The sequence below is a fragment of the Alligator mississippiensis genome, chromosome 1 (genome assembly GCF_030867095.1).
Source record: "Alligator mississippiensis isolate rAllMis1 chromosome 1, rAllMis1, whole genome shotgun sequence".
Classification (NCBI taxonomy): domain Eukaryota; kingdom Metazoa; phylum Chordata; order Crocodylia; family Alligatoridae; genus Alligator; species Alligator mississippiensis.
In genome coordinates, this window is record NC_081824.1 from 182146020 (window position 1) to 182172849 (window position 26830).

Here is a 26830-nt window from a genome sequence, read left to right on the forward strand (position 1 = left end):
AGGTGTAGGCTTTCTGCCTAGTAACTGTTACAGTATTAAATGGCATGGGAAGGGAGCCCAGAACTCAGGTCTTACCATCCTGGGATGCAAAGTACGATAGAAAGGCCTGTAGATGGAGTTGTGTGAACACTCTTGCTCCCAGAACATAGCGTTCCCACGGGACTGCTGGACAAAAGGGCTGTGCTTGTGAGTGTAAACAGAAGTTACATTTTTCGTGCAATCAAGCCCCTGAAAACACATGTGCACAGCTGCAGAGTGCTTTTGAAGTGGCTGATCGCATGACAAATTAAGCTTCCTAAAATGAGGTATCTGCTTTAGAGCGCCTTAGGGAACCTATGTCCCCTAGGGTTAATTTTTTGCATAATAAGGGATGGCTTGTTGCAGCCCAGTCCCATCCCCGGAGCTGTCATCAGGGAGGGAGAGGCAAGCCAGCAGCAGCAAGCTGTTCCTTTCACAAGCTGCCAGCTTGCCTGGCCCGAGTTGGAGATGGGGGAATGGATTGGAGCCCCCCCACCCCCGCCTTGCAGTCTCCCCACAGCCCTCCTTGGCTGGGGTACTGGCTCCTCAGCCAGCTAGGCAAACTTGATCCCCCACCCTCCCCTACCCAACAGGAAAAAGTCTGTTGGGTGGGGAGGGCCAGAGGGGGTGCTCTAACTCATGGCACTATGTAAAGTACCATGAGTTAGAGCACAGGGCTTAATGTCTCAGCACCCTGTGGCAACACTGCAATTATGTGCTCACCAGCAAAGCTGTTCAAGGAATTCCTAGCTAGTGCAAACAGGGACAAGTCAAGTCAAAGTCCTTTTTAAGAGCCGCCCATCAGCTTGAGGTCTTCCTTAGTAGCAGTCCCTCTCCTCTGCAAGCACCCCCTACCAACTTTTCCATCTTCCTTGAGGTTTTCCAAGTGGCTGACATGAGGTCTCTTAATACTTCCTCCGTCTTCCTTTTCTTGCCTTGGAGATTGTCCAGGTGTTCTGCAGTACATAACTACTATTATGGGGACCATAAGATCCCATATAGAACTATTTTCCCAAATTGTATCAACATTCCTCCAACTTGATTTCATTCAAGAAACTAAGAGGGTTAAAAATAACAGACTTGAATGCAAGCCACAGCACAAGCCTATTTTTAAAAATGTATCTGAACACGCAGATAGGAATCTGATGCCATCAGTTTTGAAAACAAACGCTACCTGGCCCCCGAAGGAGTGTACCGATAATGCACTCGGTCTCTAAGAAGTTCACCATAGAAATCTCATCTACATGAAGAAAGTATACTGGTATACTCTTCTATGCAGACAGTATATAAAAAGATAAATTTTCTTTTTTGATTTAGCTCAAATCCCTTCCTAAACAGACTTCACTGAAACCAAGATCCACAGGGGATTCCACAAACCATACCCATCAGTTTAACAACTATGCCTCAATTTATACCAACATTACCTGCCACACTGTCTACATGGGAACAGCTGTAGCTCTTCAAATACATTTTGTCTACATTTTAGATCTTGCCACTGCCAGCCAGCTAAAAATACTGATTGCATTCTACAGAAGTCTTCAGAGGAGGAAGGAAAGTAATCTAAAGAAACAACAATTATGACAGGTATAACAAACTCATCAGGCTCTGCACACTGCATGTAGCATGCACTCCTTGGACCAGCCCCACATGCCAAAAGGCAGCACACAGGGACAGGGCATGCTGCATGAAGGCCAATCTGGGATACGCTACATGAGGGTCCAGACCCAGGCCCAGGGGCAGCTCTTTGGGCCAGAAAATGGAGCTCTACAGGGTGAATCTAGCAAGCAGACCATCTCTCTAGCACCCCTGTTTTAAGACAGAACAGGTAAAGCATGACAGAAAAAAACAAAAACAAAAAAACATCTGTGCCATCATGATAAACCTTACGACCCAGGGATTTTTTCTGTCACTAAATTATTAACCACTTATTCTTTCTGTAGCTTTTTAATTGTAAAGAAGTCTTCAATACTTTTGCAAAGTTTCAAATCAAGACCTCTGGGCTTCATTATTAAACATCATCCTTTTTCTGAAGCTAATATTAAAGTTCTCAGATGAAGTAATCTTCACAAGCCTTGCATGAGATACTAGCAAAATTCTACAGGAGGAAAAATGGAGGCAGATAAGTATGGCTTTGAACAAATTATAATTCCAAAAGCTGTACTTATATATAAAACTGAGAGGCAATATGGTTCTGGAGGTTTAAAGTACAGCAATGTGTACCTGGCCACAATTTCTATACAAAATTATTTGTCCCACCTCTGCACTAGAGAAAAGAAGATATGAAACTTACTCAGGTACATCAAGGCCAAACATCATCACAAAAGGCAAAAAAAGATAACCAGGACCTGAGCTTGACAGATACAACTGAGCTTGACAGACAACTGTATCCTTTGTTGTAATAGAACATATTTTGGTTTTCTGTATAGTAAAACGGAACCAAAAGGACTGCCTGTTTCACTGCATTGTAAAGTACCTACTGCAATTCAAATCTGAAGAAACTAAACAGAAAGGTTAGCCTGCAGGGAAGAAAAATTAAGAAAGGAAAGTGCCAATGAAATTAAAGATTTCTGTCAAATACCTGTTATACTATATAACATTTTCCATCCTATTTAAATCAAGCCAAGATTATAGCTTGGGTTTTTTGAGGAGTGAATTGTTGAAATTTTGCGTGACCTACCTTTATATCAATGCCACAGCTTTAATCTCAGCTGAAATGTGTTGTTTCTCAACTTTGTAAGATTCACTGTGCGAGACATTCAGGAGTGCAAAGTCAAATACTGTGCCATTCGCTTGCATATACCTAAAGGAAAAAAGACAGTATGCACTCAGTCATGCAGTACAGAGATCAGCATATATAGCACTAAAGTGATGTCTGAATGTTTCTTTTAAGTAATGAATAATACCAGTCAGAACTGAGGGCAATGTAGATGCACTATATTTGAGTGAGAAACAGGTTTCCCCTTGGGAAAGTTTTCAAAGATTTCTCTTCCCGATTTGGGATGAAACATCCAAATCTTAAAAGTCTGTGTGCACCAATAAACCAAAATAATTTGACTTCGGTAAACTGAAACCTATTTAATTTCTAGTTTTAAAAAAATAAAATTTTAAAAAGAAACAATTCAAAGCAAAAAACTGACCATGCTTTCTTTCTGTTATAAGTGTTCAAGTGGGGACTCTGGTAAAATATGAAACTTTCTGTAATCTTTTGCTAGATAGAACACTTGAGGCAAACTCTTCCTACAAAAAAATATTTCAATTTTGACAAGGAAAAGAAAGCACTTAATTATTTCCCAATCAGCTCCGCTATTGCCAGGACTATAACTGGTCATCTACATCCTATGAAAGCACACAACAGTACCCAACAGCTTTCATTTGTTGCCAGTTCAGTTCTGTACACAGTTACTCAATAGAACTGCTAAATATATTCTGGTAGGGCTTGAGTGTTACCTGAACACTGTAATTGCCCATTTCTGGTCTATAAACAACTAAAGGGCTGAATATAGCTTAATTCACTAAAACTGAACGGCATTGTTCCCTGAACTGAACACTTTCCAAACAAATACTGTCATTATACAAAATAGGCAAAATGTACAGTAAAATTATCACTATTGGACATGGTGGCATAAGAATTAAAAAAAAAAATATGGAAACTTTAAAATAATTTCTTAGCAATGGAAAAAAAAGATGTCATTAGTCTTCAACTTTGGACTTCAGTCATGCAGATCCAAAAATTTACAAAAAAAGACAAGATTAACCTAAAGGAAATGCATTAAACCTTAAGGGAACAAACATCTTTTTCCTGAAGCTGTACCACTGAGCGAAACAGTGCAAGCAATATTGGCACAGTCCAAAATATACATCTTTGACATTTTTTAATTAACAGTGAAACCAAAGCTATTTCCATGGCCTTCCCTGCCCCACCAAACTACAAGGATAGTCTCAAATAGGGTAACTAGAATCCAGTAAGACTTGCTTACCTTTAGTTTCAAGGTGTTATTACTACAATTATTTTCTGGGACATACGATTATTGTTTATATTCTTTGCAAGTTGGTCAAATTCACAAGAGCCACAACAATACGAGAAAAAAAATTGCCAGAGAAGCATGAATACAAGTTTCAAATAAAGGTGGTTCTGGATATACTGAGATCTGTTTTGAGCTCACAGTAAAATATTAGTATTAATCAGGACTTTAGAAATGCTGTACAGCTTTCTTAATGAAATAGTTCAGTCCTGCTACCAGTTAACATTGTAGGACATCTGATACTGAGGCCACTGATCCCATAACCCTGCCTGCTAAGACAAGGAAGGAACTCTGCTATGGGAACCCGCTAATCTTTAACAAAGAGAGGCCTTAGTTTCATCATCCCACTATTGCACATTTAGCTTGGGTTTCTAATAGCCTACAACTACTACAGACACCCTAGTTTTGCTGAGGAAGTTGCAGCAAAATGTGCATGCGTGTGCGTGGGGTGGGGGGGTGCAGGGGAAAGGGAGGAAATCATGAATTTAGTCAGGGTTTAAAATCTGTCCCAGAAAATTTCACAATTAAGAAAATTATACTAGTTTAGTATGGTGCCAAGCAACTCCATACTCCAACACACGATGCCCACTCCTATCCCCCAAGCCAGAAATGGCAGGGCCACCTTTGCATGTGCTGCATATGCAGCAAGAGGCACAGCATACAAGCAGTGTTTCTGAAGCGCATGCAGCATAGCACTAAACCAAAGTGGCTACACTTCCTAGTCATGATATAGCTCAAGTACAGTACGTGCCCAGTGTTGCTGTCCAGCACTGTACTGGAGCAATACACTACATTTACCCAAATCCAAGATGACCCTGAATTTAAAGATGACCTCCCCCCCAGTGATTAGATTCTATACATGGAAAATTTATATTTTTTTTATTTTCCATGCATTGAACCTAATTATTTGGGGGTCATCTTAAATTTCCCCACCCCCAACTGTAGGCAGTTGGGGAAACAAGAGATGGGGGGCAGTAATAGGACAGGTGGTCTGGGGACAGGCAGCGAGAGAGGATGGGGCACATGGTAAAACCAGGTGGTGGAGGCAGCAGTAAGGGGGCAGATAGTGTATGAAGCAGGAGGCGGCAGGCAGTGTGGAGGTGGTAGGGGAGTGGGCTGCTTCCCCCTGCTATCTGTCACCCTTCCCCCTACCCACCTTCATGCCTGCCTCCCTCAGCCTTGGGCTCTCACTCCTTATGCCACTTCTGTCCTCCACAGCCTTGGGTGCTCTGTGCCCTCCCCGCTTCCCCCCAGCCTCTACCCCCTTACCTGTGCTCTGGCACTGCCAGGCTCTATGTCCATTGTAGCCTAGGGCACAAAGCACAGCCCCAGCCCAGCCTAACAGTATGGATCCAGCACTGCTCCTACAGAGCCAGACTGGGGCCATGCTCTGTACTGCAGGCTACAGCATGGACTGAGCCTGCTGGTGCCAGAACAAAAGTGAGGGGGGGGGGCAGAAGCAGCATAGGGGAAGACAGTGGGCAGTGCCACCACCCCTCACCCCCCTAAGGAGGAGCAACAAGGGGCAGGCAACAGCTGTGGATCTGGCCCTGGCCCTGGCCCTGGTCCAGAGCCAGAGCCAGAGCCAGAGCCAGAGCCAGAGCCAGAGCCAGAGCCAGAGCCAGAGCAGCTGCCTATCTCATGCTGCCTCGCACCTGATTCCAAGATGAGGAGCCTCACCCTACCATGTTAAATGGGGGGCAAAAAACCTTGTCTTGGAATTGAGTAAATACAACAAAAATCCTGGACTGAGGTTTCTGCAACTGACAGCTTTATTATAACTTAAAAAGCAAATGGAATCTCTGGACAAATAATGTGCCCAGGCCATCTGTCTTTGGAGCAAAAGGCAGAAATGAAATTAAGATATAAACATAAAAAGGTCACAAGCTAACAGATGCTAGTTACATGGACATACCTGAATGATAGCCAAAAACCAGACAACTGGATTTTTCTGAAATACACCAACATCAGTTTGTTGCAAGTACTATTGGCAAGTCTCCCAATGAAAAAAGTTGATTTAAAAGTTCATTATGGAAAGCTCTGAATAATAACTAAAGAGCTATGACTAAAAGAAAAAAAAATTACCAGTCACTGAGATGAAAGGTCGCAAAGGACATTTTTTGTAAGAAAGTCTTTTAAAACAGTTTTAAAATGGTCAAAGTATTTGATTTGTAGAACTTGAACATATTCAAGGCAAGGATAAAACACCCTTCTGAAAGGCCAGGGGGGGAAAAAATAAAATAAAAATCTACATTTAGAGTCTGGACTGGCTGTGCAAACAAATGTACTTCATAGACATTCGGGCTGAAAGGGACCCCGGAGGATTGAGTCCAGCCCCTAGTACTTAGTCAGCACTAGTACTCTACTCACAAAGCAAGTAATTGTTTCCTCTGAGTAACCATCATCTCTCACTCTTCATAACATAGTAGGGCTCACAGAAACCTGGTGGGATTCATCTCACGACTGGGCAGTTAACATTAGGGGCTATAGACTATACAGGCAGGATAGAACAGGGAGGAAAGGCGCTCTACGTGAAAGAGCAATACATATCCTCAACTAGCAGGATGGGGTCTGAGGAGGGGCAGGCTGAAGTGCTCTGGGTCAGGATACAGGGGGCTCTACTACAGACCTCCCAACCAAGGGGAAGAGGCTCACCAAGGGCATTTGGGAATGCCCAATTGCCAAAAAGAAGGCGTACACACAGTGGAAGGAAGGGGCTCTCACCATCACTATACCTCCACCCCTTGGGTCTGTAGGGGGGCTGTTAGGAAAGCTAAGGCAGATACAGAACTAGGGCTAGCATCAAGGATCAAGGATAACGAAAAGTCCTTTTTTAAATACATAGGGAGTATGAAGAAGGCATGGGGTAATGTGGGGCCCCTGCAGGATATGCTTGGCAATCTGGTGGTTGCACCAGAGGAGAAAGCAGACCTCTTTAACCATTTCTTTGCCTCCATTTTCTTGTACAGGGACTGGGACTCCCCCACCGAGATCCGGGACGGACTCAGGAGAGAATCTGCCAGGCCTAGGGTCAAGGAGGACTGAGGTATGGAACTTCTGGAGGGGCTGGACATGTTCAGATCAGCAGGTCCAGATGCTCTCCACCCCAAGGTCTTGAAGAAATTGGCAGGGGTTATCACAGGACCCCTGGCATGGCTTTACAAGCATTCGTGGTACTCTGGCCAGGTGCTGGCGGACTGGAAGAAGGCCAATGTGGTCCCCATCTTTAAAAAAGGGAAGAGGGAGGACCCGGGCAACTATAGGCCCATTAGCCTTACTTCAATCCTGGGGAAGCTCTTTGAGAAGATTATCAAGGAGCACATCTGTGATGGGCCAGCAGCAGGGATGATGCTCAAGGGCAACCAGCATGGTTTCATTAGGGGCAGGTCCTGTCAGACCAACCTGATTGCCTTCTATGATCAGGTCACAAAATCATTGGACGCAGGTGCCACAGTGGATGTAGTCTTTCTGGACTTCAGGAAGGCCTTTGACACCATCTCCCAACCCATTCTCATTAAAAAGCTAGGCGACTGTGGCACTGATGCCTACACAGTCAGATGGATTGCAAATTGGCTGAGGGGTCATACTCAGAGAGTGGTGGTGGTGGACAGGTCATATTCAACCTGGAGGGAAGCGGGCAGTGGAGTCCCCCAGGGCTCGGTCCTTGGGCCCGCACTGTTCAATTTCTTTATTAGCAACTTGGATGACGGGGTGAAAAGCACCCTGTTTAAATTTGCAGATGACACCAAGATTTGGGGCGAGGTGGGCACGCTAGAAGGGAAGGACAGATTACAGTGGGACCTGGACGAGTTACAGAGGTGGACAAATGAAAATAGGATGGGATTTAATACTGACAAGTGCAGGGTACTGCACTTAGGCAGTAGGAACCAGCAGCATACATAGAGGCTGGGGAACTCCTTTCTCTAAAGCACAGTGGCAGAAAGGGATCTTGCAGTCATTATTGACTCCAACATGAACATGAGCCGACAATGCGAGAACACGGTCAGTAGGGCTAACCGCACCTTGCCATGCATCCACAGATGCACCACAAGCAGGGCCAAGGAGGTGATCCCTCCCCCTCTATGTGACACTGGTCAGGCAGCAGCTGGAGTACTGAATCCAGTTCTGGGCGCCGCATTTCAGGAGGGTTGTGGACAGCATCAAGAGGGTCCAAAGGAGGGCCGCTCACATGATCCGGGAACAGCAGGGCAGACCCTACAAGGAGAGGCTATAGGACCTTAACCTGTTCAGCCTTCACAAGAGAAGGCCGAGGGGGGACCTGGTGGCCATCTATAAACTTACTAGGGGGACCAGCGGGGATTGGGAGAGACCTTGTTCCCCTGAGCACCTCCCGGAGCAACAAGGAATAACGGCCGTAAGTTGTTAGAGAGTAAGTTTAGACTAGACATCAGAAGGCACTACTTCACAGTCAGGGCAGCTAGGATCTAGAACCAACTTCTAAGGGAAGTGGTGCTGGCTTGTAGCTTGGGGGTCTTTAAGAGGAGGCTCGAAAATTACCTAGCTGGGGTCATTTGAGCCCAGTTTTCTCTCCTGCCCAGGGCAGGGGGTGGGACTAGAAGATCTACAAGGTCCCTTCTGACCCTACATCTATGAACAACAAACAAGTTACCAAAGCACTGAATTCAATACTCTAGGTTTAATGTCCATACTTAATAATAGATTGTTGCACTTAATGTATGTTAACGAAACAGTTAAGGGTTTACATCAGAAAATGCCAAGCTAGTCAAATACTCAATCTGAAGATCAACTTGTGCGTATGCCTAGTTACATGACCAAATACTATTTCTGAAGCAGTGTTAGAGTGATTCTGTAGCTGTGGTGGTCCAGGAATTAGGCAAGAGGCAAGGATTTCTTAGGGTGATACCTTTTATTGAACAAACTGCATAGGAACCTTCTATATGCTCCCAAAGATCCACAAACAAGGTAAGTGTGGCAGACCCATCAGATGCAACTATGGTGCCCTTGTTAAAGATCTATCAGGATTCACAGACAGTATCCTGAAACCACTTGTCATTCAAAGAGCAAGTTTTCTACAGGACACCACAGAGTTCCTCAGAGTCCAGCACATCAACCACCTCCCAGAGAAGGCCATACTTGCAAACATGAATGTCACCAGCAACCTGTACACAACCATTCCCCACCATGAAGGCACAGCTGCCTGCCTGAAGTACCTACAAGAACATGGCATACACTCAGATTAGCAACAGTCCATTGCACAAATCATCCACTTCATCCCATGACTTTACTTTCAATAATCATCACTTTCTCCAAAGCATAAGCACAACTGTGGGCACCAAAATGGCCTCTTAATATGCCAACTTCTTCATCAGCCACTGAGAGGAGGAAATACTAGAAAACTGCACCATCAAACCTGCACTATACCCGTGTTACATAGATGATATTTGCATCATCCACACTGAACACCTGGACTCACTTATTGACTTCCACTGCGTGTTTAATAACCATCACCCCTCAATCAAATTTTCTCTGGAATACTCTGACACTACCATCATGCTCAAGGGAAATCTGCCCAATACCTTCAAAATATCAACTTAGGAACAAAGATTCATAAACTGGCTGGACACTAAGAGCCAAAGATGGAACACCAATATTGGTTTTAGGTACATAATCTACCCGATTCCTAAATTCTATCCACACATGAGAAGTGAGAATAACCCTCTTCCCTTTTCATAGGCCTTGATATCCCAGTAATCAGATTCTTTTCTTCTGCTCAACTATGCAGTTGGTCCAATAAAAGATATTACCCTGGGAAACCCTTGCCTCTCACATTTCTGAAGTACAAATTTACATTGTGGTTGTGGACTCTCCATCCTTGGAGGCTCTTAAGACCTGGCCAGATATAGCTTTGGCTAGGATGATCTAGTTGGGGATGGTCCTGTTTTGAGATGACCTCCTGAGGTCCCTTCCAACCCTAATTTTTTATGATTCTATGATTGTTTTCTAAAACCCTATACAGGCAACCCCTGCTTAGCGCTCTTCATTGGCTCCTGACAAAACAAGTGTTAAGCAAAATGAGCGTTAAGTGAAACCGAAGTATGTGATGATCCAAAATGGCAACTGCGAGCATTATAACAAAACTCGCTGAGCACTAAATAAAATCAGGTATCAATTTAAAATGAGCTTTATAGCAAAATAGCGCTAAGCGAAACAGCATTAAGTGGGGGTTGCCTGTATTCAAACATTGCATCTCTGAACTGTCTTTATTACATGTGTTTCAACTCTGTTGTCAGAATGGGCCACTCAGTCTTTGTCTTGGTCCATATGGAGCTCCTTGGAGAATGGCCTTAGGGCAGGATGCAAGTTGACCTTGTAAGAATCTCCACTAAAGTACTAGAACACTTTAAGGCTCAGGATAGCGGGCCAAAAATGAGGGAGCTAATGATCTAGGTTTCCTATCCACTGAGTGAGGAGATGTAGGCCCCTCCCATGGGTAAACCAAAGCACATACAGCAGGCCAACAAGAAATGCTAGACAAAGGGATCTGTCTGAACTTTCTCTCTTCCTCCAGAGGTTAGATGCTTGACTTGTAGCTGCAAAGAAGGCATCTCCTTCATTTCAGGAGCCAAACTGCTGAGATGGAAAGAGAAAGCATCCTACACTGAACCACGATACCCAGCAACAGCACTGATTTCAGAGCAAGCAGCACAGCATCCCACATTCACTTCTTAGTCTCCTGGTTAAAGCACTTGCCCTGAAGTAGAAAGCCTGGGTTCTACAACTTCTGCAGCCTTAGGAGACCCAAACTGACACCTCCCTTCCAGGAGAATGCCCTAACCATCAAGCTATAGAACAAACTAGATAGAAAACTTCCCCATCCCTATGCTGAAGCTGAGCCACTATTTGGCTAAGGATGTTAGAGTCACTGGATGAGGAGGAACGCAAACAGAAGGAAATATGGTCCTGCAAGCTCAACAAAGAGGGCACTCTCCTGAAAGGGGGAGTTGCAGGTTTTAGTTCCTGCTACCAATTCTGTTTTTGTGTTTTTTTTAAACTAATGACTGTTTAATGTAAAACAGAAAGGCTGGACAAACATACATTTGTAGCTGCTTTGAAAGGGAAGGGAAAGCTGCTGCTCAGGACCATGGGCAGCTGTTACACGGCAACTTAGGGTCTTGTTCGGTTTTTCAGCATAAGATCTAACAAATGTTGATTGGCTTGGTGTTGTTCAGCTTAGCAGAGCAGACCTGGGGAAGCAGCTTCCCTGGGGCTTCCCTGAAGCTGACATAGCAGTTCCATACTGACAGCAGGGCTGTCGAGGCTTAAGCCCAACAGCCCCACTCTCAGTACTGAGCTGCTGTGTCACGAGCCACCATGTCAGCTTCAGCGAGACCAGCGAGCAGCCCTGGAGCTCGCCGACTCAGAGGGGAGGAACCCAATTCTTTTTTCTGCAGAGCTCAGGCAATGTAGAGCCGGTCTGCAGAGCAGCTCAAGGCACCGCAACCGCCAGGTGCTCTGGGGCTGCAGCGTTCGCTCTGCCCAACATCCCCAGGAGGAGAGGTGCTGTGCCCAGTCCTGCTGCACCCCAGTGTCCCCACTTGCCCTGAGTCAAGAGGGGGGCACTATTCTGGGACACTGGACAGCTTCAACTTGGACAGAATAGCTGTGGGAAGTGACCACACAGTAATGGAACAGGAACAAAATTAGGCAGACTAGAGATAATTCTGCACTGGAGTGACATAACTTTAAGACACTTAGGGTGTTAACGTGCAGCCAGTCCAGTGGTTAAGAGCTCCAGAAGCCACTAAACTTACCACATAACAAGGCCCTTACATCTGCATAAGCCTGTAGCAATACAAGTGTGTGAAATCATCCTAACTTTCTCCCTGAATAAAGCAGGGTTAAAGTTGGAGTTTTGCTATACTTAAGACAACAGTGAAGGTTAGGAAGGAGTTAAGTACCTAGGCAATTAATCTGGATCACTTCCAAGCAGGCCCAGTAGACTAAACCAAGAGATCTATCTTCAGGCCAAAACAGAGTCACCTATATAGTTTTACAGCATCTGAAGCAAGGTTATTTAGACTGTTTTTTATTACTAGGCAGAACTTAGGCACTTAAGTCTCGTTTAGGCATCTACAAGGTCATTATGGATCTAGTTCTCAGCCTTATCATACAATAAGAAAACATTTCTCTAACATATTTATGGTAGAGAACAGGCAAGTGGATTCTGCTACATATGGTGGAAGTACCCGGAATCAAACTGTTCTGGGAAACGGCTGAAGACATGTTAAAGGAAAAAACAGGATGCCAGCTATAAGATAACCCTTCAGCATTCTTATTAAACACTCCTAAGAACTCTAACATAAAAGAGTCATAAGGAACTGATCACTCATCTTCCAGGGTCTGCAAGAATTACAACTGCAAAAGCCTGGAAGAAAAGTGACACTACTGAAGCTCACTGACCAGTTTCAAAAAGTTTAGTAAGTTTTAGTAATGGAAAAACTTCCCTATCAAGTCAGTGTTCTGCACAGGAAGAGGAAGAGATGCTTACTTGGAATTAGAAGTCTGGTGGAAATTGTTGGAATTTGCTGAAAAAGGATTTTCTCCTTCCAAACCAAAAAAATTGAGAACCTTTTGAATACTGAAAAGTTCAAGTTCTTTGAGCCAATAGTTAAGAATAAAGTAGGAACGGATCTGAAATCTAAAAGCAGAGATGAACAAAAGATAGTTAACGTTGTATTATTCAGAGTTCCAAGTAAGAAAAAGGGGGTGAATTATTAAGCAGGTCACATACAGAAATGAGAAAAAAAAAAAAGAAAAAGAAAAAAAACCTCCAAAAAACTTAAAAATCAACTGAAATGTAAAGGAACTGTCAGAGACTGAAAGGAAGACAAGAAAAGAACACAAGACTCCTCTGTGGACATCGACTTGGATTAAGGGAACACCGCTTTTGTTTCCTTTTTCATGTCCTTAGGACAAGTATTTAGCAGAACTCACAGATTTGCTGGAATCTGACAGGGCTGCATCATGAGCACTTCTACTATGGCCTAGGGCAGAGGTTCCTAAATTTTTTCTTATTGTGTACCCCCTTCCAGATTTACCAGCTGCCCATGTACCCCTACCAGCATATGTTTTATATTTTAACTCCTTAAATGCCTATTATTAAAATAACGAAAATTAAATCCACCATTTTACAATTTCTCCCACATACCTCCAGAGATGTTTTGCATATTCCCAGGGGTACATGTACCACAGTTTGGGAAACCCTGGCCTGGACAACACTGCTGAGGGAACAGGAATATCTGTTTTTATGCATATTTTAGAGGATTGGCTACATATTTAAATGTTAAACTTGTAATTTGATAAGTTGGATTTGTTAATGCAATTCATTTTCTCTCTAAAATGGGGTTTTTTTTAACAATTTTATCTTAGACTTTCCTAGAAGTACATATTGAATAATGTACAGACAGGTTTCTTTGCTACAACTTGTGCAAAAGTATTACTGTGATGTATATTTAATATGACCTCATTTCAGTGGCTGTTAATAAAAATTCAATTATTGCATGTTCTTATTGCTTGCTGTATTGCCTTTGAAGTGTTGATGGGTTCTTTAATGAAACAGAACACATGTTCTAGGCTAGAATTAAATGGCAAACTCTCTTGTTGCTTTTCCACAATAGTTTTTGCATACCAGGGGCATGAAAAGTTGTTTTCATACACTAGCAATATTATCTGTAATTTTTCATGCCTAAATAGATCATAATAGTTACCCATCTTAATTGGACTACCTCACTTCTGCCAGTCTCAAACCTTTATTTAAAAAAAACCAAAACCCTTTTTAATAAACTTGAGTTAACGTTATACTGCAAGCACTTACAGCCAATTCCAGTGAAGTAGAACTGCCTGGTGGTGAAGATGCTGGCTTTGGACTTGAGAAAGCCAAATTCAATGCCATACTCCACCATAGACTGCTTACCTGAATTAGACCAAGTCCCAATCCTGCCTCTCTAAAATGAAGGGCAACACCTTCATACCTTGTATGAGGTGCTGTGAAGACAAAAATACACCCAACATTGTAAGATGTTTGGATAGACCATGGCGGGGAGACGGGTGTCACATATTTCTCCAGAACACATAAATAGCTACTTCAGAATTCTTTTCAATGTTTGACAGAAGTTAAGTCAATCTAAAATATTTACTGCAGGTCTAGAAACATGGGGCCTTGTACATGCCACAAAACTGGCCTTTAAAGCAGCTTAAATGCCCTTTTGCACCGCTTTAATGGCATTGCTGTTTGCATGCTCATCAGTGTATTCTGCTTTAAATTACTTTAATAAGTAGCAAGATAAAACAACTCCAAGGTATTTTAGTTTCCTACCTAACAAAGTGCAACAGTGCATGGGGTGCTGGAAGCCGATGTGCTTGGTAGGCCCTGCACAGCTCAGGGGCTGTGGGATGCGGCGGCAGACCATACAGGCAGGTTCCACTAAAGAAAAGCAGCAAGCCTGATTTTTTTTTTTTTCCTTCTCCCCAGGGCCTGCCTGCCTGAGCTGTGTGGGGTACCAGTGCTCCCCCCCTCCATGGCTGTGGCACCCCCCGGGGCCACCTGGGCTGGGTGCCAGTGGGTGGGTACTACCTCGGGGTGCCCCCGTGCAGCTCAGGGACAGTTCAGCCCACTGGCAGCTCTCCCCCCAAAAAGACAGTTAAGCATCAGGCCCTCACCCTTGCGTACACATGACAGCGGTTTTCTTCAGTTTAATTCTCCTTAAGTTGAAGCAGTACTTTTAACAACCCACCGTTTCAATTTAGGGAGAACTAAACCAAATTAAAATCCCCATGGCATGTACAAGCAGCCTTTTTGGCCAAGTACAGACAGTCAAAAAACCCCAGGCTGAATCAACTCAATCTTTGCAGGTTTCTCTAAACTGCATAGATTGAACAGATAATAAATGTGAACCAACATTCACTTTGAAACCAGAAAGGCAGCCAGGCCTCTGCAGTAGTCCATACCAGCAGCTGGGGGTGCTGGACAACACCTCCTAGCTTTCTGGCCACTGCAGAAGACACGTGAAAACAGCCGAACAGGGATCATCCTTGACTGGCTGCCAAGCACATGTCCCCACCCCCTTGCTATCCCTCCCACAGGGGAACACTCCCTCCAGCCCAGGGCTGGCCAGATCCCCCAGCCTCAGTGGGGTTTCCCTGCCCCTGGTGCAGAAGGGAGTCCCCCCCCAATATGGTCCCACCAGGCTGACAGGCACAGGCAGAGGTTAGGGAGCAGATGCTTTACTGCCTCAGCTGTGAAATAAGGGAGCCAAGGCCAGCCGTGCACCGTTGGAGTAGACAGCACAGCTGAGGGCAGCAAAGCATCCTGGGATGCTGGGGGACTGTTAGTCAACTTGAATCAGGAGGGTATATGGGACAGAAGTTCCATAAACTAGTTTAATATAAATCAGTTTAGTCTGATACTACATCCATCCAGGTAATGGCCTGTGATGCCTAAAAACATTCCATGCAATTTTGGAACAGATTGGCTGTGTTTTTCCAAAGCTGTGCTTTTTAGTTACTGTAACTCAAAACTGAAAAACCAGGTGAGAATCACATTGTGCAGTTGCACTATAACAAATCAAGGGATGTTATACGTCTCTCATGAAATCCATAAGAGGACAAACTATTAGAAGCGAGACAGCCTAGTTTAAAAAATAAGCCCATGAAGAATTTTACTTACTGTTAAAGAGAGAACCTATCAATTGTTAATAAAAAATTACTTAACATCTTTAAAGTGCTATAAAGAAGTACTTAATATTTAATTACAAAATTTGACCAGACTTCAATTTAGAACTTGCCGGTTAGGAAAAACAAACAAACTGGAAAGGTGTTACAATCTATCCTTGTGCTGTAAATTAAAAACAACCTGCTTAGGTCTTAGCCAAAAGTGCTCTCACTCCCTCAGTACATCAGAAGTTAAATACCACCACCAAAGCATTATAACAATTGCTTACAGGAAGTCACACTCAACTTAGTTAGAAACACCATAAGGTCACTTAACTCAAAAGTGACAATGGTTACTAAACCCAATGAATGTCACTGATGATCAGTCTGTATAGTTATAGTCATCACTTATTATTTAGCTGTTTTTATATTATTAAAACAAAAGAAGAAAGTGTAGTGTACAACTCAGATACCAGCCCATACATTTGATTAACTCTACTGCAAGGTTAACAGCTTGGAGAAAGAGTAATGCCTACTATTTAAAATCTACAGTTAGCATATGAGAAACATTACTATGAAAGTTATTCAAAAGCCTCCTCATGGGAAAGGGCAACATTATGAGAACTAAGTGATTTCATATGGTATTTTACCTTTGTTCTTTTATAGCCTTCTTTTTCACCTCCCCCAAGGCAAGTCTTTCTGAAGCTAATTTGACCTCCATTTTTTCCCCCTGGAGTCCTTGAGGAGCTCCTTCCTTATTTAACCCTCCTCTTTCCTGCTAGTGACCCTCCCCTCTTGTCAAAAAAATAGCTAGATGTGGCATCCTTTCCTGCTCCCAGAAGACAAACAGTCTGTCATGGCTAAGTTTGAAAAGAACAGTGAAGGAAGGGGAAAGGCAAAGAAAAAAAAAGAAAAAGAGATGGTTCAATTGCTAGCCATTTCCTTCTTCCCTGCTCCCCCAACAGCCAGCTGGTTGTTCTGTCCCAATAACAGCTTTAGTCTGTAGCCTATCATCTGGCAAACAGAAGTATTACCTTAAACTCTCGTCTATTGCAGAAAAGCAAGCAAACAAAAAACTGCCATACACTCACAACTGTAGCAAAGGTAGCAGCTATGCATACAATGAAAACCCCCACATTTAAAATGAAAGTCAAAAAACTAAGGCAGGCAAATGTTCAAATAAAACTGCAGCTCTCACAGTCCAAGTCAGAGATTTATCCAATTGGTTTATTTGTTGAAGGAAGGTGGTGGTTTGGATTATGACCATCCGTATCTAATCTCCAAACTACAGACAACAAGCCCTGCATCTTGTTTTCTGTGTGGAAACAATATTTTTATTCTTTCCATTTGAACGTAGAAAATCTTCATATCATCCTCCGTATATAGGCTCACTGTATTCTTCATATTTCATACTCCTATTGTGTAAAGTCCTATTTCCAGCTATTCATCCATCTGCTATTCATCTCAATCCACTGCTGATCCCAGAACAATTCATTTCTCAACAAGCTATTATTATGTTACTTCTTCACTACAGAGGAGCAGAGGGAGGAGAAAGGCAACATTTCTGTAGAATATTAGATTTTCCTTTTTAGTGAACAATTAAAAAAAAAAAATCAAATACTATGGTCATTACATAAGCATATTCCTGATAGGCAGGATATTGGTAGGGACCTACCCAAAATTGAGGTGGCAGACGGGCAATTTCGCAGGCTGACTGCAGCACAAACTGCCATTTCCCCAGGCTTATAGCACTGTCCCAAGCCACTGATTGGGCAAGAGGCCCCAGCAGCCCCAGCCCTCACTGCTGACTGGTCAATAGGCCTGCCCTTCTTGTGACCCCATCCAACACCGCTAATTGAAAGAGAGGGGTGGGACTACATGAAGAGCAATCCTCTCAGCCAATCAGTGGCAGAGGGTGTGGCCACCCCCCTTCGTGCTCCCACTAGGGAGCCAGCATTTTTTTAGTAGTAAGTCCCCCGCCCCCCGAGATTCCACACAATTGAGGAAATAGCTGTTTTTCACGGTTTCTGTGAAAATCACGAAATCGCAGTTTGAGCAGGTCCCTAGGTATCAGTGACTGAAATACTCAACACCACACAAAAACAAACAAAAAAAAAAAAGATTTATTCAGATTGTAAACCTGTTGGTAAAGGCTGCCTCCAACTCGGTGCATGTACAGTACCCAGCACAAGGCAGCCTTCTTGTTGGTTAGAGTCCTTAAGTACTATTCCAATACAAATAATTCAATAAAATATATAAATACCCTTAACTGGTAATTTCCCTAGATATAGATTATTATTTATTTACCTGGACATTCCTTTGTGCTGTAAATAAATACACAGCACTCTACTTATATGCATAGCAGATAAATTCATAGTTCACTTAACATCCCACAAAGCCTGTACCCATCTTGCTGCATATTGCTTACACTGTAAACATCGATTAAAGTGCACAGAATACTTAAATGCCTAGCATCTTTCTGCCTGACTGTACTTTGTAAATTTAATGTACCTGGGCTAACTGAACACAGACTGTAACTGTCTACTTCGCAACTATACTCATTTAAAAACGCCAAAAATAGTGAAGTGGAAGCAGATGTCAAAGGGCTGCTATTGGAAGTCTTGAAGCGACATGAGCTTAGACAACTTTACAGCTATCGCCCCGCATTTTCAAGGCTTAGTAGCAGCTTCCAGAGTGACTCTGAAACTGCAGCATTTCAAAGCTGCACATGCCATAGCACTGCAGCTATTCTTTAAGCACACAGCACTGTCAGTATTGTGATATTAGCAGCCCTTAATCTCTCCATTTTCAAGACTTCTAATAACAGCCCCAACAGCGACTGTTAGATACTTTGAAAATGAAGATAACTTTTTATTGCCAGGGCTGCTCTTACAAACATTGAAAACAAGGGGAGCTAGGCTAGATTTGCACCTTATATACTAACCAAAGTAGAGAGATACAAACAGCACAAGCTTTCATGGGCTGAAACTCACTTTATCAGTTTGGAGGCTGCTAAGACCACAACACCATGCACTCAAAAAGCACCAGGGCTAGGAACAGAAGTTGCACATAAACCAGATTAAATGATCAGAAACTGGTTTCAACCTGTAACAGAACAAAAGTTCAGTACACATAAGCCAGTTTCAAATGGAATTTATACACATACCTTTTTGTCCCGTGATGCGCCAGAGACCTGCCACCTCGGAGCAGGCTCAATTAATCAAGTCTGCTCCACACGTGAGCCGATACAAACTGCGCCGTGCCATGTGCAGTTGTATAAGCAGCAAAATGCACGTCAGCACACAGAAAATGGTGGCACTGAGCTTTTGAACTAAAACACCTTCCATTCCCTCAGCACTGATGCATATTTTTCCGCTTATACAATTGCAAGCAACACAGCACCGGACACTTTTCAAAGCACCCAGCGCTGTGGCACTTCCATGTGTAAAAATGCCCCAAATGGCTGAAACTGGTTTAAGATAAACCTGGCTGAATGTAGTACCAGACTTAACTGATTTGGTTAAACCGGTTTATGAAACTTCTGTCCCAGACCCCTTCCTGGTTCAAGTTAAATCACACTCCCCCAGCATCCCAGCATGCTTTGAAGCCCTTGGCTGGGCTATGCTATGCTGTGCTGTCTGCTCCCAAGAGCCAGGTTTGCTCTGCCCCTCTGCAGCCCAGTCTGCAAGGAAGGGAATGCCCCCCCTTGGCAAACTACAGGTCAGGTCTGGGGCCAGAGAGGGGGGTTAAACACCCCTTCCCCTGCTCAAACTTACTGTTGGCAGTGACTGTGGACTACAAATTGGTATACCTCTAATGTGCACGTGGCAACTGGGGATACGGGGGTGCATTCCCCCATTGCTCTCTCTCCCATCTCCGCTGCCGCCCACTTCTAGAGCAGCCCCAGCCCAGCCCTCCTGCCAGGAAGACCCCAGTGCCACCCCTGGCCCCAGCCTGCAGCCACAGCCCACCCTCGCCCCATGCACAAACCTGGGGGGAACATGCCCCCTATGCCTGCCCTGGGGAAGCGCACAGTGGCGTGAGCTGCCCCCCCCCGTAGTGCACAGTAGCAGAAACTCAAACGTTCAATTTATTGTATTTCTCACATACAATACGGCCTAAATAAGAGATGTACCTTGCTTTTGAAAGATAAAAGGAAAAAAAACAAAACAAAAACACCTCTCTTTGAAAATACCCAATTTCCAGCAGCTGAATTGGGGGGGGGGGGGGCGGGAAAGGTGTGTGCTGTATATAAATTATAGTATTTGTTTTATTTGGAAATACAAGCTAGTAGGAGTAGACAAGCAATTGTAGCAGGAACATGCAGTTGCTGATGTTACTACAAACATCCAATGGTTTTCTACATTTTTTTACCCTACGGTCTCTCCCCTGGGGGGTTTACTCTAACCCCTTCCCACTGCCACCCCTGCCGTCTCATTCCATGTGCCCTACTGTTCCTATTTAACCCTATACATCACTCGTTCCTTTCCTTTTTCTATTTAAACCACATTTCCCCTCAACCACTTGCTATCATTAAAAGGCCAGTAGGGGGGGGAAAAAAAAAAAAAAGATGGAACCAACAGTACAAGTCCCCACTGTTTATTCTGCTTCCATTACATTCTTTTCCCATGGCAACTTTCCCCCTCCCCTCTCTTTCCCCTTCCACCCTCCCCCATGTCTATTTTGACTGTATACTGATAAGGGCAGATACCTCTTACTGTAAATGTATAGGGCTATCCAGCATAGTGGAGTCTGATGGCATTTCAGGATCTGAAGTGCAACAACCACCACCACCACAATAAATACTACCACTTGTATATGGGTATGAAGCCCAAAGCTCTCTCAAAAGCAGAAAAAACCCCAAAAAACTTAACACGTCCTACACTTCATGAATTCTTCAGGCCATTAAGCGTGGTTCTACAAAAGGCTTTGGGACAAACAGAAGCATCCAGAATTTTAATTCTCTTTGCATATTCACACACTTAATTTTAAGTTCACCAGTGACTTTTCTTTGGCCCCAAAAGCATGAACACTTATTAACATACATGCAAGTAGCCTCATTACATGGTCCTGCTGCAGTGAATGTACCTGCTCTCATTTAACCTTGGAAGATAAAAAGTCCTGGGTCTGGCTAACACGTGGATGAATGATCACCTTATAATCCTAGGCACCACAGATACAAGCTGAGTCATGGTTTAACACTTGGCAAATACTAGACCTTTGAAATCAATGGCAAGTGACTGTGGCAAGATTTCATTCAGCCCCAATGCTCCTGCTGCTGAAATGACTGACAGGAATAAAAAGAAAGTAGTCCCTGGTGCCTGAAGTGAAACAGGCATATGCATTTGCAGGATTGGGACTGGTAGTATTTTCTTTTCCTACAATGGAAAGTTACATGAACTTTCCATTGTAGCAAAAGACAAATTGTTCACAACTTCAATTAAAAATTCTTTACAATACCCTACAATCATTTAGTTACGTTCCTTATTAAGCTTAAGTATTTTAACTATTCACACCTCTCTACCTGCATCCTCCAAAAGTCAATAAAATGGCTAACTTTCAGCCATGCATTTAATTTACTACAGCCAGAATGTGCCAAATTCCTTCCCAGTTTGGTCTAGTTGCGTTTTGCAATAAAAACAACTATTTAAGAGGTATATAGTAATTAAAGTAGGCCCTGAGTTGGACTGGGTCTACTTCTATCCAACTCAGAGCCTACATTTATCCCCCATATGACTAGTTCCATTGGCTTCAACAAGAAGATTCAAGAGAAACAGGCAAGCAGGATTTACTCCAAACATGTTTAAAAATTGTCATATTCCCAGTGACAAGTCCAAGGGTTATACAAGTTTATTCCTGAATTGTAAGATATTCTCTTTGAGTGGATTCTTAATATCACTTCAGAGACAGGGCTATAAAGCCTAGCTTGAAGTGTCATTTACTTCGCTGTCAGGATCCAGAGGCTTCTGGGCCCAGCACAGTACTGGTATGTCTCCTTGCCTGATAGAAGGCCCATTATAGCATCAAAGGGATGCACAGAATCATCCTTAGGGGTATGCAGGGCCCGGGGCATATCAGACTGTGCGGGGCCCAGGGTGGGGAAGAGGTGGTGAGCAGCCAGAACTGGCAAAGCGAGTGGGGGGGTGGCAGCGAGTGTTTGGAGCCAGCAGAGCCAGGAATGTGGGGGGTGGCGAGTGGCCGGAGCTGGTAGTGTTCAGCAGCAGCGGTGCGTGACAGGGCCTATGACACTGACAGCAGAGCTTCCCAAAGCGCAGGGCCCAGGACAGTCATCCCAATTCGTCCCCCAAGGGACCGCCCTGGGGATGCAACATCACTCTTGTTCCACAAGTTGCTATACCATATGGACCCTAGCCCATCTCCTTCTCTCCATCAGGGGCCGCAGACAACAGGAATGGCAGGACCTTTCCTAGAAAAAGACAGAAGGAAGAAGCTAATCTGCCTACAAGACACCGCACTCAGTAGCGTTCACACTCGTCCTTCCAGATTTGCTCCAGCTAACCCAACAAGTTTTGGAAGCACTTCTACTTGTGACAAATGTCGAAAGAAATCATTACATGACAAGAAATATACACTATGGCCCTGGGTGAAACAGCTTATACCATATACAAACAGTTAGCAAATCCCTCACACCGTCTCTCCTCCCTCACCTGATCCTTCTCAGACCAAGATGATCCAAAAATTAACACGCAAAGCTTTGCCATTAGTAACACAAAAGATAAGGACTAAGAGACATGTCCCAAGAAAATTAACTCCCACAAAATGTATGCACAAAAAGTAGTACAAAAAGTTAATTCACTTAAGCAAGGCTTTTTAAATAAGGGATAGAAGAGAGGACAAAGGCCATGCCTTGGTTTAACACCACCCTATGTACATAAACTCTTGCCTGGGAAGAAGTGACAAGGTTGCACAGCAAGACCTAGGGCTTGAACATGCAGAGACAGATAAGGTAAACCCCTGCAACACCAGAAAACACCTTCATTCTGGTTCAAGGTAACTGGGATGTGGAAAAGAGTCGAGTCAAAATACACTTGTGTAAATCATGCTTGCATAGGGCTCTCCTGCCTGCATTTGCCCTGCAGCAGCTGCTCACTATAGCCAAGCAAGTCTCAAAAACTGGCGTCAGGGAGCATCGCAGCCCGTCGGCTCGTAGCACCGGCTCTCAACCTTCTTAGAGAGCTCCAAGGCAGCCCTCAGGCACTGCCAGCTCCTGGTGCTCACTTAGAATCACAGAAGTAGGACCCCTATCCAAACCCCACTATACAACAGGTTTTCCTGGCCGTGGAGGAAGAGCTGTTCCACTGTTGCCTGGGCCACCTTGAGATCCTTACAAGACTGCTGCACAGTCATAGTGCCACTGGGCACCCAAACTTTGCAAGGCAAACCCAGAGATTTTCACTAGGGATCCAGCGGGTCCAAACCATGCTGCCCTGCTCGGGGAAAAGGGTCTTTCCCAGCTCTCGGCAACACCAGACCAGCTCCGGAATGGTCCAAGTGGGCAAAACGTAGGCTTGCAATGCTCTTGAAACTCTTGGCTCAGAGATGATACCTTATAAAAAAATACCCCAAGTCACAGACCTCAGGCTGGAAGTGACCTCCACAGGTTGTCTAGCACAACCTCATCTGAGGCAGGATCAGCCCTATGCCAACCGTCCCATACAGCCAGGGTGCAAACTACATTGAAGCTTATGGGGTGACCTTCCATAAGAGACAAGAGCCCTCTTGTAAGATCTTAAAGTCGGGGGGGAGGGGGGGGGTCTCACTTAGCAGCACTTGTTAATCAATTAATCGGTTTCATTTTTATTTATTTTTTGTTTTTGCCCCTACCCAAGAGTCCCAGCGTCCCTCAAACCCTACAGGCAACCATCCCCTCACCTCTAGCTAAGCCCGCCCTCACCCTTGCCACGGGGCAGACCCAGCTTCTAGAGCTCCGGGGCAGAGCCAGGGCACACAGCAGGCGCCTGGCTGCCCCGGGGCTGCGCCGGGCGGCGGGGGCCGGGGGCCAGCCCAGCCTAGCCCAGCCCAGCCCCGGGCATGCCCAGCCTAGCCAGCAGCCGGCGGAGGCGCGCCCGGCTCGGGCTCCCCGCAGGGCTCCGGGCACGCGCCTGCCCCGGCCCCTCCACCCAGCGGGGGGCGGGGCGTACCTGGCCGCTGGGCGTTCCACAGCGGGGAGGGGGGGGTGGGGGCGTCTTGGGGGGGGCCCGTGCGGCGTCCCCGTCGTGGCGCAGTTACCATGGGACGGACGCCCTCTCCCTCCGGAAGTCACCGCCGGGAAAGGGAGGCGGGGCTCCCGCTCCGCCATCTTGAGTGTGGCACCCGGTGGGAGAACGGGAGGGGGTCGGCACCATCTTGAGTGCGGCGCGGCCGCCCCCCCCCTCCCTCCCGGTCTTAAAGGGCCAGTCATAGACGGCGGGCCGCGGGTCGGGGCGTGATCGTGTTTGTGCGGGAATTTCCACCCGTGCACGATGTGCGATCAGGCATGGTCTGTGTGTGCAAAATGTAGGATCACAACGCTCTTAAAACCCTTGGTTCAGCGATGATACCTTTTATTAGACCAACTAAGAAATGGCAAAAAAAAAAAACCCAAAAAAACCTTACTTCTTTTTCAAATCTTTTTGCGATTTCTTAGTTGGTCTATAAGAAATGGCCCAAAAAACCTACCTAACTTTTTAAAAAAAAATCTTTTCTTAGTTTTTGTGATTTGCTACAACCTGAAGCAAGAGTTATAGAGTTTTGCATTTCTTTTGGTCTCGGATCAACACAGCTACCAAATGTACTCCCCATGGGCGACTGGGGCCACCTTGGTCGGGGGGGAGGCATATGCCACCCCAGCAACCAGTCAGTGACCGGGGGTGAGGTAAGTAGCGAGTGTGGCTGGTCAGGGGATGCAGCCCTGTGTACTCCCTACACATCGCCACTGCCACCCCCAAAACGTAGGATCATTTTTTAGGTGTGTAGGTTGGTCTAAGGATGTAGGCAGACAAGGTTCTTTGGGTCAATCTGATATTTTTTATTAGAGCAACTTAAATAATTGGCAAAATTCTTCTTTACAAGCTTTTGGGTATAAATAGTCATCATCAGACGGAGGAAGCATCTGCAGATGGTCTGTGCTCTTCCTGGATAATAAATCATAATTATGATTCCTGGATAATAAAAGATATCAGATAATTTTTGAGGCAGCTCATTGATGCAGCATATGCAAAACCCAGGTCACCCTCTGGGAAACTTGCCTGACTTTTGAGTTTGCTGCTAGCACTTTCTTGTGCCTGCTGGCCGCCAAATCAAGATATGCTTTGCTTCCACTTTGATGACCCAGTGCTCACTTACTCACTGGTTTTACAGTGAGCAATATCAAGTAAATAAGGCTTATTTGCATATGTATTTGCATATTTTTTCAGTGTATAAGTTTTTCACCAAATATGATAATTTTGAGCTCCTGATAACGATAATTTCATATTTAAGTCCTGGCAATGCTGAGCAGTACAGCCAGATGGGGCCCTGCAGGGAGGCTGATGCTTAGGGTGCTGGCTTCAGTCACAGACAAGAGGCTGCCCTGAGATCCTTACAAGACTGCCGTGCAGCTGTAGCACTGTTGGGTACCCAAACACGATTCGCAAGGCAAACCCAGAGATTTCCACTAGGAATCCAGAGGGTCAAAACTGTCAAAGCTGGGGCCAGGCTGGGTCCTGGTGAGGGCACCTGGAATGGGACCCATGCCATTCCTAGGGGTGGCACAGAGTACCAGGCCCTCCTCATGAAGGCTCTGTCACCCCAGATCCCAGGCAGGGTGGGGCCTTCCATGTCACCAGCCGGTCACCCGCGTCAGCCCGGGTGCTAGTTGCCTGCAAGCGGTCATCTGTGTGTCCTGCCACATGCAGCTGCACCACAGGTGGGGTCATCACCACTGTGAGGGAGAGATGCACCAGCCCCAGAGGTCAAAAGGAACCCAGCCATTGAGTAGATTAAGGGACTCACTCTTAGGGGATATCTGTGGCTAGGCTAAGCACTGAGCCCAGGTCATTAGAACATGAGACCTGCCATTGCCTGGGTCAGAGCACAGGTCTGTGCTGCCCAGTCTCCTGTGTCACATGGGGGCAGAGAGCAGGCTGGGTCTGGCTAGGGTTTGCTTCCACTGTTCCTCTCATACTTGCAGCCTCCAGCATTGAAGGTCTAGAAAGTTTTGATTCCCAGGCCATGCCCCTCAATCCCATGTTCAATAACTCCTGATGCCTCTTTCCTCCAAGTTTCTGTCCAGTCCCTTTGAATCTGGCTAAACTGTCAGCTTCCATCAAATCTGGTAGCAATGATTTCAAAACTTTAAGGGCTGTACCTTAAAGCCCGGAGGCTGCAAGTGGGAGAGGAACTGGGGAAGCACCCCACCCTGATCATTCTCCTTTTCAACATCTGCTCTTGGCCATGCTGTGACACAGGCCTTTTGATATGCTATTCTGGAATGTGGGCCGAACCCCACTAAGTAGAGCTATAAGCCCCCTCCCTATGAAGGCCACCAAGGACACTGATCATTTGGGACAACTGAAAGACAAAACAGGGATGGGAGTGAAGGTCATAAGTTCAAAACAAGTGAACTAAGGGGGGGCGGGCACTGAGCAGAGTATACTTGATAGTGTCAATTCGCCTTTGAATGTGTTCAAGGAGCCAAGGGAATGGTGTGACACAGGATCCTGGGCAAGATGGACCTATGCTCTAACCCAAGAAGTGGCAGTTGTTAAGCTTATGCCCCCTAAATCCCCCCTCCAGCATGGTCCCCACAGCCCCATCTTTCCTTTCCAGTCTTCCTGACAACTGCATGGTGCACCAGCTGTGGCACACTAAAAGGTAATGGACACCATGCACATGCTGAGGTAGAACTTTGACTGGTGATGGCAATTTATAGGCCTCCAAAACGTCTTTGAAAATTGTACCTTGGTTGCTATTATATACCCCAGGTCTCTCCAACTTCTGAGTGGCCAAGGGTCACCAGCCCCCCTACAGCACAGGCTGATGGCTAGAAAATGATATTTAGAGGTTTGCTTTTGAGAACTGGCTTGTAGGTAAAGTAGGTATGCATTAGAATAATGGTC

At 45.1% G+C, this 26830-nt stretch overlaps 1 protein-coding gene across 1 annotated transcript in view; it reads right to left on the minus strand.

Annotated features, from left to right (window-relative positions):
- The window catches only part of DISP1 (dispatched RND transporter family member 1), a 160691-nt gene extending 136716 nt beyond the window's left edge, over positions 1 to 23975 (minus strand). The window contains exons 1-2 of the mRNA XM_019483138.2: positions 23894 to 23975; positions 2696 to 2818 (exon numbers count right to left, since the gene is read on the minus strand). The gene's annotated coding sequence lies outside the window, so the exon portion shown is untranslated. The remainder of the gene's footprint in view (positions 1 to 2695; positions 2819 to 23893) is intronic.
- Between the last annotated feature and the right edge of the window lie 2855 nt (positions 23976 to 26830).